We start from the raw sequence: 13,600 nt of genomic DNA on the forward strand, positions 1-13,600 counted from the left end.
CCTGACCTCCTGATCACCAACCTGCTGTTACATTGCATCTGAGTACTTCTGGTTGGAGCCCAATAATTCACGTTGAACTATGGCAGAACTCCTCGTCTTGACGCAAAGATACAGAGAGATGGATAATTCATTTATTCCTTTGGTCCTAAAGCACAGATCAATACATTGCTCACTATTTCTCTGTCTGCACAGGTGAAGATTGTTTGGGTCCTTACTCATATTGACAGAAAAGCAGTGCTGACTTCTTCGTTTCCTGAGTCCCCAAGTTACTCAATTCTCCCAGTTGTTATTGGCTACACTTATTATTTCTTTACTTCTTAGTCAGAACGCTTAGTATCTGACTTTATCAGAATACATTATTTTAGAATACAGTCAAGATCAGTATAGATAATTCTGTATGGCGGCTCCCTGTCCTCCTTATATATCACTTTGGTAATCTTTGTCATTTGCAAATTTTATCACAGTTCTATGTACTTCAGATCAATGACACAACCACTAAATGGTGTGTCAAGCACAGCGCTGAGCCCTATGGAGCTGCTATCTCTTATTATGACTTATTTTTTAGGTTTGTCAACTGTCCGGTTCTTTTAATTTGTGCTTCACTGATACAAGCTAGTGCTATTTTTCAAACTGGAATGTCATGCAATGCTAAGGACTGTCTTCCTAAAAGAGATGTTACAGCTACATCACCACCTTTATCAATCAAACCTTTGAACTTCTTTAAATACTGAATATAAGCTTGCTCAACAAGATTTATTTCCTGTAAAGCTACACATACTGAAAATTACATCCCTATTGTTTTTTTTTTTTCTGTGGAAATCAGTATTCTGAAAGATTCACAGCATCCTTCCCAGGACTGATGTCTGGATATTCAACCTGTAGTTTCTCCAAGTCTCTCCACTTCTGTCTCCTGAACTGGAACAGACACGCTAGAACAGTTAATGCTGCAAGTGCTGATGCATAAACACAGTTAAGGACACAACTTTTTTAGACAAGTCAGGATTTTAAGATGTAGAAAAGAAATATTTCAAAATGATGGCCTCTGTAGACAAAAGTGGTTCTCCCTTCCTTTCTGAACGAACTTTATGAACTCCGTAGAGAGGCAACTGTAAGACTTGAACATCTTCGGTTTGTCTTCAGAAGAGAGACTGATAAGTCAGCAATAAATTCTGCAAAAATCTGAATGCTCCTCGCTTTTCTGAGCTTCAGATGCTGAACAGCATCCAGGTACTGCCCTTTCATGTCTTTTTCCATGCACTCATTTCTACTCACTGTATTTCAGCCTATACTGGCACTACATTGCCAATGAAGAGAACCACCAAAGCGAACACATCCAATTAGGCTAAAGTCAAAAACTGATATAGAGAAGGAACATGTTAATTTAAAGAAAGGACATAGATGTTACCTATGCATACTGACCACCCAAATGGTTAAGCATGTGCCAAAGCTACAGCAACATGGCCCAAGTACGTTCCACCTACCTAACTGTAGCTTAAGCTGAAGAAAACAAGGAAACCTTGACGAAATCAGGCAGATTGGTAGCCTTGAGCTAGCAGAAGCAAGGGAGATGAAGAATGAAAGCTAAAAAACAAGGAGAAAATCAGCTAAAGGACAATTCCAGACCCCCATGATTGTCCCCTGTAATGCACAATTCAGTAGAGAAAAGTTTGGCGAGCTAAAACAGCCAATCAAAAGTAGTCAGAGAGAGAGATTCACAAGTTTGCTTAATCATGGTGATTAAAGCCAGAGGTGTGCTTGTTTTGCGAGAGACCGCCAAGCGCCTGACTCTGCAGTTTTATAGTTAATAAATTAAAAGACCTTTGTGTGGATTCCAACTTTGTGCGCTTAATGGTGAGGCGCACCAGGCACGATCCTACAGATAACATGCATAACATAACCACGTGAGCCCACTTAACCCTGCTGCCTGTGGCTACTAGACATGCTAAGTGTAAGAAAACACTGCCAGAAGTGATCCTGCAGTTAGTACTCATGTTTACGAAAACAGCACAACAGAGCTCTCTTTGAAAACATTAATAAGTACGAAAACTAAAACTACTGTGAAGCTATCAATATTTGACTAATTTGATTGATTCTAACAGTTACAAGTAACTTTTCATTACCCAGTGCTGCTGAATTCTTAAACAATGAGCCCCAAACATGCTATCCCTCCTAATGCTGTGTTGCACCTTCCTCCCCTATAATCAATCCTAGACTAGACTACAGCTCAACGTGAGTGAAGGCAGCAGACTGAGCTGTATGTAATTACACATTTGATCCTATTAAGACAACGAATTCTAAAATTACAAGGCTGAGGACTGTTCACTGGTACACTGCCATACACATAGGTACTCAAGCAACTTCAGCCTGAAAAGCAACCTACAGTTAGTAGTTCAACTCCTCTAAAATAAACAGACATGAATTACCTAACATAATGCACTGCAGTAAGAAGACTATTAAGAACAATTTCACTGCTTTCAACAAGGTTAATGCAGAGAACGATACATAGTGAAACTCTAGGAACATAAAACATCCAAATACAAAAATTATTTTTGATGTCATTAATGCATAGGTATTAATTTGACAATAACATATAAAATACGTGTGAATTAAACCTACTTTTGAGAAGATGCTTTTTCAGTATTAACTATCTGAAATCTCTACACAATCACTTATAATGGAAAATGTAACACCATAACCCATGTTACAATACTGAAGGTTAGAGGAAAAATATTCAGCACCACAGAAGTGTATGATAAACTGTCAGAGCAGAACTTGGCACGTTGTGTAAACACAGTAGTAGTATGATACTTAATCTACAAACACACAAAAAAGTGGTTGTTTATCTCAACTCACCAGGAAAAACACTTAATTCTGGGGAAAAAAAAAAAAAGCACATTACCACAGCTTTCATATAAACACATCTATCAATCGTTTTATGCCCATTTATCATACTTACTTCTTTGCTACCTGATTAATAGATGCCAATAATCTTCTACTATTAACATAAAGTGCCGAATTATTAATTAATCTTCATTTACTTCCTTTTCTGCAAACTTCAGTATATTTGTGCAAATACAAAATCACACTAAGAATAAAAGACAGGTATCTCAGTCATTTAAGAGCCAGAAAGTATTTCACCCCAGGTCTCACAAACTTGACCGAGCTCCATGCTCCCTCCCAGAAGACATCCAGCTCCCTCAGTAAAGGGGAAAGAAAGAGCTTGCAGTGAGCTCTGAACTTCATGCTCTTGATCAAAGAACTTTGAATGAAGAGGACAAATAGGAGAGGGGACTGTACTCAGCTGCCAACAGCTGGAAATTTTGTAATAAATAACACCTTGGCTTCTGGAGAAGCAGACAAGGACCCAGATATGAGGAACTTGAGATCCTAACTGTTTATACTAAAGCCAGAGCTACACAGTAAAAAGTCAAGCATCTTACTCCTCCAGCTAACCACCTGCCCTGAAGTGAAATGCCTTGTACTGGGAAAACACCCTCCATTAGTTGCTGCCCGTAATGCAAAAGTGAAGAATAAGCAACCAGGAAAAAATCAACTTGGCAACAGCAAACAATGAACAGTATTCTTGATACCCACAGCTACCCGAACATCCAGCAACAGCTCAGAAACCAACCCCCTTGCTGGGCTGTCAGAGGCATGCCAAGTGGTGAATATTGCTTGAGTAGGTCTGTAAGGAAAACGCTTTCCTGGGTGGTGCTTTGGGAGGGGGTGATGAGGGCTGGGGTGTAGCAAGTCAGTGTCTGAATCATGAAGGGAGGATCAGTCTTGAATCTAACCTTAATTGAATAAATGTGGTTTGGGTTTGTTGTTTTTGAAAAAAATGAAAAACTGAAAATTTATATTAACTTGGAGTTTTGCTCTTAACTGCCAGTGACATTTTACATTTCATTTGGAGACCACATCATCCTTTTTAATTTTAACTAGAAATCACCATTTAAAATCAAGAAGTAAAAAATGTTCATTATGACACAAATACTTTGCACTAACTGTAGAAGTAATAATGAAAGTCCCAGTCTTTGGTCTGAAAGCACTAGCTAAACTAATCTAGAAAGATATCTGAATGGAGAAAAAACAGTGCAAATATACTTCTCTCTTAAAAACTACCCTAGAGACACGTTTTGTTTCAGTGATGAGAATTAAGCTCCATGCGTATTTGGCATTATGATGTTAATAATCAATTAGTATATTATTTTTGGGAGTGTTGTTAGACTGACAAATTACAACTTCAGTTTTACAAAAGGGCAGCAGCAGCACAGAGCGACGCGGGAACACGGACACACCAACCCTCCCAAATGCTGCTTTCACGAGTAGTCCCAGAAAACAGTCACCACAGCTTACAGCAGATGGTAAAACACCAGCGCTGAGGCACAAAACCCACTGCTTGCAGTATAGCTAACAGTTTAAAAAGTGCACACAAAGAAAGTTGTTATCATCAAGGTCTATCCTTCCCTTAAAGTTATGACATAACTAAGAAAAAATGGCTTATATAAGAAAAACAGTAGTTAAGAAAATGTTTAGAAACATCTACTACAGCTATACTACTTTAGTACAATAGCCATCCACAAGGTTACACAGATGAACACGTGAAAACTGACATTAAATGCTTTCTGCTAGTTCATACCAACTTGATTTCCAGTAGTTCGCATTTCCAGTGTGTTTATCCCTACCCAGGAAACTGAACAATGCCAGTGAATCTGCGATGCTACCGAACACAATATGGTATTATTTATGTTGATCAAAGAAAGCAAGCTGAAACAGAAAATGGGAACTTAAATTTTCAGGGCTTACTGCCCTGGGCTAAGGCAACTAGGTTTTTATTTATATAAAGTTGTATACACTGTTAAAATGCAGCTTGAGCAAAAAAGGGTTTGTTTGAAACCTACATTAAAAGCTGAGTAAGGTGTAAAATAAAGCAGCAATAAAGTATTTCCTGTCTTTCACATGCTGAAGCTAGGCCTTAGGAGATGAGGCTAATAGAAAGAGGCCGCAGGCATTCAGGGGAGCTTTCACAGAAGTCAGAATGGAGAAGGAGAGAGGGAGGGGAAACAAGGAACACAGACTGGAGAAACCCTACAAATCCCAAAGAGTTTTATTTCTATCATATTCTCAGTGTAACAGCATGTATCTGCTGAGCCTGTTAGATTGCAAGTCTCTTTACTTGTCAAACCAGCTCACTGAAAAATATATTCAGCTAAGTGTGACCTGCAGTATGTTACCATGTAAAATATACGAACTGTGAAATAAAAACACACGGAATGAGTTATAGCTCCATTTGTTTAACTATCATCACTAAACCTATTTTTCTTCCTTAAACATAACTGCATGTGTATCCTGTATTTGTTACAGGGATCCCTCCCAGAAGTTCTGTCTGAGGGCCAGAGCCTGGGTGGTGCTCAACTGCCCAGCACCTCAGTGCCCGGGAGCCACATGAGGACGGAGGCACAAGGCTGAGGCCGCCTTCCCGCTGTGAAAGCCTTGTCACACAACACGGCTGGGAATCCTACACCCTCATATGAGGCAAGGGCCGCTGGTCCGGGAGCCACCAGGCAGTATTTGGCATTTGTAAAGCCCAGCTTACTCATGCCAGGAGCATTCCTGAAAGTCTTACTAGGCTGCAAGCAGTGGCAATCCATACTGCCACACCTCAGCTCTGCAACGCACAATGCCTGAGCTCTGGATAAAATGGTTTTGTAAAACTGGAAAGCTTGTCCCACTACTTCTCTGTATTTAGCATTTACGTGGAAAATGTGTAAGAATCAACTTTGCCATGCTTGTCTCAAAAATATTACTTGAAAAAATAATTAGCAGTAATACTTTTATTAAAATGTCATCTTAATAACCTCTTGACTGAAAGGAAAAAAAGTGGAAAATACAGAAATCCAAAAACTAACTTGAGCTAACACCATTTATAGGCTTGAAGCGTTTCTGCAGCATGGTCATTATTCATTTATTCATTCAACACTAGAATTTAGTACTCAAATATTTTACTGAAATAATAAGAGCAAAAAAATAAGTAAATCACATACAATTAACACCTGAACTTTATATTTGTTTTAGTACAGGTGACTTGTCAACAAAATTTAAAGAAAAACTCAATATGTAGAAATTAGGCAAACGAACAACTGTGCACAATTGAACCTTTACATTCATAAATAAGATGCATAACCAATTTCTTTATGCTTTTTTTAGATATTGTAAACATTACATTTTGTTTAAAAATTGCTTTTACTTGAAGACTGAAAAATTTTCAAAGCTATAAAAATACAAACTTCTCAGTTTAATTAGTACAAAGATTAAAAGAGAACAAATTATCACCAAAATTTAAATACAAATACATTTAAATTATGTGTTTACAAATATGCAAACATGGACTAATGCAAATCACTGCCAATATTTTAGTGAAAGAATATCCACATAGTCTAATATGATGCTTGACAAGAGCCTTTGAAAAAAAAAAGTCATAAAGTGAAGGAGGTGAGAAGCACCTTGACAGAATTTAAGTGCTTTGATCTGTCAACTTGGTTTGAATTCTAGAAACTGCAACAGGATTTATGACCCATATAAAAGACTACAGCTCTCTTTGTACCCAGGATAATATTAATTTCTTTATTAATGAAACAGACAGTAGCACAGTACAATTGAAGAGCATAAAATCATGCAGAGAAGTATTACTGAGACTGCCAAAAGGAAGAAACTGAGAAAAATAAAGATTTGCCTATTCTCTTACACAAGTCCACCACGTAGAATAATACAGATCACAAATGACTTCCAGCACAAACTCATCTTCAAATGTGTCCTTTTTCTTCTACAGTGGATGGCTAGGTATTTGTAATGGACATGTCCCTGGGACCAGGAATGCCGGAAATAACCTCAGTGTCTGTAATTTTGAGGCACTAGTACTAACTTCACATTATCTACATCAAGTATTAGCTGCTTCCGAACACAGAAAAAGCCTCCTCCTCAAAGAAATAGTGGGAACTAACCCTCAAGGAGCTTCATGCTGTTATGCCTGGCAGGTGATGGGTTTCTACTTCCTTGCATCAAAAAGTCTTATTACAGGAATTTCTCCAGTGTCCCCATAATTCCCCCTATTTAACATTTCCCCACGCATTTAGCTGCCTACCTGAAAAGGTAAAATTGGAAAAATTAGAAACTGTGGTCCATCTGTTATACACAACTTCCATCCTGTTAGTCTTACAGCAGGGGCAGGAGAGAAAGACGTGGAGGCTGGTGACATAAAACGGACAGATGCTTTCTCTAGCTAGGTGGAGAACATCAAGACCTGATTCATTTTTTTCAAGAATTCTTTTCAGCAGCTATGCTCTTGACAGGTTTATTCTGAGCAAACAAATGGCCTTTTTTTGAAATGTAAAATTAATTTGCACTGTGTTGATAAAGTAGACTGAAGGACAGACAATTTTCACAAAAACATCATCTTATAGTAAGCGTTCTGTTTTATATAATAAATCAATAAAGATGTCTGCCCAGAAATGAAACACTGAGCACTTGCAGAAAAGACATGTAGATGACCACATAGGGACACAAGCATGGATAAAGCATTGTATATTCTCTGCCAGAAAATAAAATAACAAATAAAAAATAATATTGGCCCAGACATTCAGAGAGAGAAACTGTAAATGTATCAGGTCAGTGGAGAGGAGGAAACCATAAAGTCATTTGTCACATCTCTGTGCTAAGAAAGAATCTTTGTCTCAACTATGTACAACTATCCTGAACATTTATCTACTTAACAGTCTACAGCATTTTTAGCAAATGCATTTTACTATGTACTTATTGGTTCATTTTGTAATTTTATAATAATGGCATTTCTAATAATTTCCATTTTAAGAAAGTACAAAAAGGCTTTATCACTATGTCAGTCCCTATCGTTGGTTTATAGCCTAAATATCCCAAAATAACTTGGTCTTTCTTCATGGGATGCCATTTATCTCTACTACTCTACGGCACATATCCTTTTCATTTTACTATCCGAAGAAAACTCCAGTTCTTTTTTCTGACAGAAGTTTTAATCATCTTTCTTACAACACTAACTAATTTGTAATTATGCTTGAGAAACTGTCAGTTCAACCTATTTATCAGAGCTCATTTTAGCTTTCTGAGGTTCTCTCTTTAGGACATTTCACCATAACAAGTCTCAAACATATCACCAACAGTGGAACAAGCAGGATCCCAGCATCTGGTCATGTTATTCTCATGAGCAAAAACTTTGCAGCGTTTTCCTACATTAAGGACAGCCCTGATGAGTTGATGACAACATCTGAGGAGCCATTCACTGTATTTAAAAAAGGACACAGCAATAAGGCGTGAAGAAGTTAGACTGCAAGCATGTGACATATAACCTTGAACTTAGTTTCTCCTATTTCCTAGCTCTGGGCAGACACTTGGTTTCTTCTTTGAGTTCTTCAAGCCCAATTTAGACTTTTGTCCATTACCACGCACATGGAGGACTTCTGACCACTCAGATATATCACCAATGCCGAAGTAGAGTTAGACTACTCCCTTCCTTTCACAGAGAACCTCCACGTCTGTTGTTTCATGATGGATCCCCCAGCAACTTTAATGAAATGCAATATACCACAAACAGTGCAATGCAACTCCTCTAACAGGAAAGCAAGACTGAGACTTGCACACAATTTCTCTCACTTAATAAGAATCTCATGAACTGGGCTGAATGAAGCACTCTCGCTCATCGGTGAATAACCAAAAAGTGGCTTTCCTTCCCAACATCCAACATGAAAAGAAGTGCTACATGACACAAAAGAAAATTCATTCCACTATGTTTTCTTCATGCAGTACACAACATCCAAATCTAAGTAAACATAAATATCAGCTCCTAAAATCATGAGATAAACAGCACATCCTTGTGATCATTAAGGACTGGTAGCTGAATACATTAAGCCGCATGACACCAGAGCTTTGGCATTACCACTCAATTCAATTTTAAAAGAGGAAATAGTTGTAAAGTTTGAAAATATTTAACTAGTTCATACAAAAACAAGCATATAAGAACTCATCCATATACATCATCAAAAACAGTTCTATTCTAAATCCTCATAGACAAAATTAAAGCAAGACCTGTGTATTTTCAAACAATATATTAGAAACATTCTCTTTATTTTTATGCAGAAACCGACGCTTAGAGCATTCCATCTCTCTAGAAAGAGAGATTATCACTGTCACTTAAATCACCACAAGAAATACCGTTTCAATTCTACCAGTGATGCTACAGGTGTCAGTGACATTATCAGCTCTTACAAAAGAAACAAAATTCACGTGTGGAGTTTGGCAAGCTTAAATTTTATTTATTTTTGCACTTGAATTTTAATATAAAGCAACAGACTTGATTTGATACTGATTAATGGAACTGACTATGCTTCACACTCAGCTAAATCACAGTTAAAAGGCAGATAAGAAGATAGAGTTATGCTTACATTATAGAAATTCAATCATTTTTGTCCAATTAACAACATCTTATTTGAGCTTATCCACCAGATACAAGAAATATTTATGTGAAAGTGGACTAACAATATGCAATAGTAAGGAAAACAAGTTGAAGGATAAAATGTTGAATTTCTGTAACATTTAATTGTGTAGCAGTATCTTCCAGTAGTTTCATGTCATTAACACAATCTTTTTCATCAGAATATGAAATTTTATGATGAAAGCCTTTATGTAACACTAATCTTTCTATTATGACCTGAGGGAATATAATGTAATAATATTAAAAATCTTCATTTGTTTCTTCATTCAGTGATTCAAAAGTGATGTCCTGGTTTAAACAGAATTAAATGACTGGGAAAAAAAAATCTACTCATGGGCATTATACCTTGTTCTTTTAACTTCATCTACATAGACCAACAGTCCAGCAGTACAACTATCTTATCGTAGGAAGCTAATACCCTCTAAAACAAACGCTGAAAGCATTGCCATTGTTTACTAATTTTCCTAAGGTCAGGGCAAAGGTGTTGTACCATGGAGCAGTAAGCCAGTGGGAGCTCCAGCACTGAGGACATGCTTCTCTCTAAGCACTGGGCAGCTAAGAAAAGACTCAAAGGACCACAGTGATGGAAGAGCTCTTGTACTAGAAACATTAGGTCAGGAATTGGGAGTCAGGCTAAAGGGCTGTTAAACAACAGCAACAGTAATGAGGACAGATTTCCAACCCTGTAAAACTCAACTCTTGTCATGTAATTCCTTCTTCCTTCTACCCCCTTTTTTCCTACCTTGAAATAAAATATGAAAACAACCAGTAAGTACAAAGACATACTCCACTTTCAGAGTTACAGTGAAACATATGGCTGCTGCCTAACGACCTTTGGAGAATTAAAGGGACAAAAAGCATGAATTCCCCTCCCAAATCCTAATAAAAGAGGAAGAAAAAACAAACAAACAAAACAACCACACACACATGTAACCCCTTGTTGCCTCCCTCATTGAGCATTAATCTGCTCACTTTAAGGATCGGTTAACCCCTCCTGTCACTCTTTGTGTAGCTTTTAGACTCCGATATGTCCCAACTGTGCTGTACGTTAGCAAGTCAATTTGGCACTCAAAAGACTTGCATTTGCAAGGGTTAAGAAATTTAAGGATTTTGAGTCATAATTCTCCTATTTCCATTGGCTAACCATCATTCAGTTTGAACTCCTGATGGTGAACTCCTTGACACTAATGAGCCTACATCTGTTCCTCTAACTCAAAATTACTTTGTTCTATGAGCTACTTTTATTAGCAGGCCAATGACTATAATGAATTTTTGACAATGGACAGCTATTCAGCACAAATCAACTTAATCAATTCTCCCATCAAGTCTAACTGTATTGTGTTAGAGGAAGCAATTGATTACTACTGTAAACCTGTGCCTACCAGACAAGCTGATTTCTACACATGCACAATTCAAGTGACCAAAAGAAACCAAGCAAGCAAACAAACAAAAAGATCCCACACCACCTATGGATAACCAGATCTACCTGTTACTAAGAAAGCAAACATTAATTCATATTTTACTGAAAGCCACAAGGTTAGAATATAAAGAGTCAATTACATGAAACAAAACATCAAGATTAAAAACAAGCCTGAACTACCCAATCAAAAAGACCTAGACACATAAAGACACCACTTGGTCTCTGCACAAATTTACCATTAGTAAAATTGCATGTGGAAGTCAAAGAGTTGCTTTTTTCCCCTCAAAAGTGTTGAAATGATTTGGCAGCTGATCATATAGGATCTGTTTCTCCCTCTGTGCAGTTTTGAACAGTGGTAATAATAATGGAGAGACTGGAGCAAAACATTCTGTGCTTAAATATATCAAACGGGACTTAAGAAAGCTGGTTAAGTTTATGATCACTGACAAGCTTCAAAGCCGATGTTTTCTATCAGTTGTTTTGTTCAAGTGAGTATGAATGAGGTGGTAACACGTAGTTTGTACCAGCTTCAAGTAGGTTGTAACCACTGAAGTTCAAACATATACTCCTGTTTTAAATACTTAACAATAATCAGAGTTACAAATAGATACAGGAAAAAACAAGCTGTATCTTTTGTGGTATATTAAATATGGTATGCATTAGGCTATAATTTCCAAACAAAACAAAACAAAACAAAAAGAAAACAACCCTCTTTCAAAATAAAACCATCTCTTTTTCACTTGAATAAGTTCAGGCTCTTCTTTACAACCCAGCTGTAAGGCACAGGGTGGTGATGACACTTCAACTCCACAGTGCAAGCACAAACTCAGAAGCAGAACAACAGGTGAAATTTACAGGTCAGATATGTCAAAAATGCCTTACAAAAAATCACCTCCTCTCACTAACAGTCTCTGAAAGCTCATAAGCTTTGTCAGATCTTCTGTAAATTCAAACCACAGTACTGATCTGGATATTTACATATACATACATATATATTGCATATTATAAGTGCATCTGCTGCAGTATGTTTATGTCAAATGCAACCTATAAGCCTCCAAGACATAGATACAGCTGGTATATTTGACACTTGGCAAAGTCTAAAACAGTCAGAATAAAGGATTTCAAAATTTATTTAAAGAACATATCAGGAGATGTCATCAGGAGATGTCTGAATTTAAGAAGTCGTGGTTACCCAATAGGCAGCTGACATTTATTTTTTGTGTAATGTATTTCAGAAATAACCTAACACGATCACAGTATCTCCAAACCTTACATTCTCATTAAGAAGTGAGCAGGTGGGTTTCAGAGTACATGAAAGCATCATGCTCCTAGTAGAGGTAACCTTTTTTGTCCTCATTAGGAAGAGTGATGACAGCAGTGAAAAAATGAAGCATTTTCTCTTTTCTTTCTCCTTCCTTTTCCCAGTATAATAACAATAACCAGCAGAGAGGATTCTTTGCAGTGGATGAATAGATCCACACTGGTTTCATGGTTTAGTTTATTAGACAAGAAGTATCCCAGGTATTTCTATCTTGTATTTGACTCAGGATGACATAAAAAGAAAATGCTGCTTGCTACTGCAGCATTTGATCCAAAAATTCTTCTTTCACTTGTTCTTCTATTAATATCTTTGCATTTTGTCTTTCCTTCCACCATTCTTTCCAACATACGGCAGGATACAAATCAAATAGCACACTGCCAGAAGTACAATGATGGAAAGATTAATAGAACACGCCAACAATCCTATGGCAAAAGACAGCAACTAACATTAGGAATGACCATCCTTGTTTAAAGTCATCTGGACACTTGTAATTCAATATAGAACTGTAAGGAAAAAAAAAACACTAATGAAATAAAACCCCCTAGGATTTATACTAGGAACGTTTAACCTTTTCCATGACAACTCGTGTTATCAGAAGTGCATACATTCACACAAAAAAGTCCTCCTAACGCTTCCATCTTCCTATGCTAACCATTAAATACAGTTTTACTAACACTCCTACCTTCCCCAAGAACACAGAAATTAGAAGGCACGTCTCCCTTCAGCCACTGTCGGGCTTACTGAGTCATTTGACTTGGTTTCAGTTAGAAAATATCCAAGAATATTAAGTCAGCACAGGGAGAAAGGAACATATCTCTATGTTATTTCACAGCTTTAAGAAAAGCCTTCTACTTCTTAACCCCACTTCAATTTTTTCCAATTCTGATCAATTCCTTGTGCAATTCTTACGCCTACTCGCCAGTCCTCACAAGTGGCAGAACAGACAGCATTTGTGCTCCATCGCAGGTATTTTCATTAACACAGCCTCGGGGCCTACCGGCTGCAGCACACTCAGGTGACTTAGAAGTAGTAACAAACCAAGGACAGAGAGCTTTTAGACCTCTTCACTCTCACAAACCAGGGGCAGTCACAGCCCACTCTTGGCCTAGAGGAAGAAAGTTGAGGGGTTCTTCAGTTTGTTCCAGCCGTAAGTACAGCAAACGAAAAAAGGACTATAAATCTTCTATTTAGGAAGAACAGGGAGAAAAAAAAAAAACTTGCATTTCCATTCATCACTATTTAATCCAATCTTTTCCTACTAGTTTTTCTGCAAACAGTAGGCTGAAAGGTCACATGAGAACATTTGTGCTGCTGCAGAACTTGCAGAAATAAAGGACAG

General features: G+C 37.4%; 1 protein-coding gene across 40 annotated transcripts in view; it reads right to left on the reverse strand.

Annotated features, from left to right (window-relative positions):
* The window catches only part of TENM2 (teneurin transmembrane protein 2), a 1,465,234-nt gene that overhangs the window by 629,509 nt on the left and 822,125 nt on the right, over positions 1 to 13,600 (reverse strand). The window contains exon 1 of one of the 40 annotated variants that reach the window (XM_083799327.1): positions 3,595 to 3,662. The exons of the other annotated variants lie outside the window; for them this stretch is intronic. The gene's annotated coding sequence lies outside the window, so the exon portion shown is untranslated. Of the gene's footprint in view, positions 1 to 3,594; positions 3,663 to 13,600 lie in introns of those variants that run through there. 40 annotated transcript variants of the gene reach the window in all.

This window comes from Anser anser (genome assembly GCF_964211835.1).
Source record: "Anser anser genome assembly, chromosome: 14".
Lineage (NCBI taxonomy): Eukaryota > Metazoa > Chordata > Aves > Anseriformes > Anatidae > Anser > Anser anser.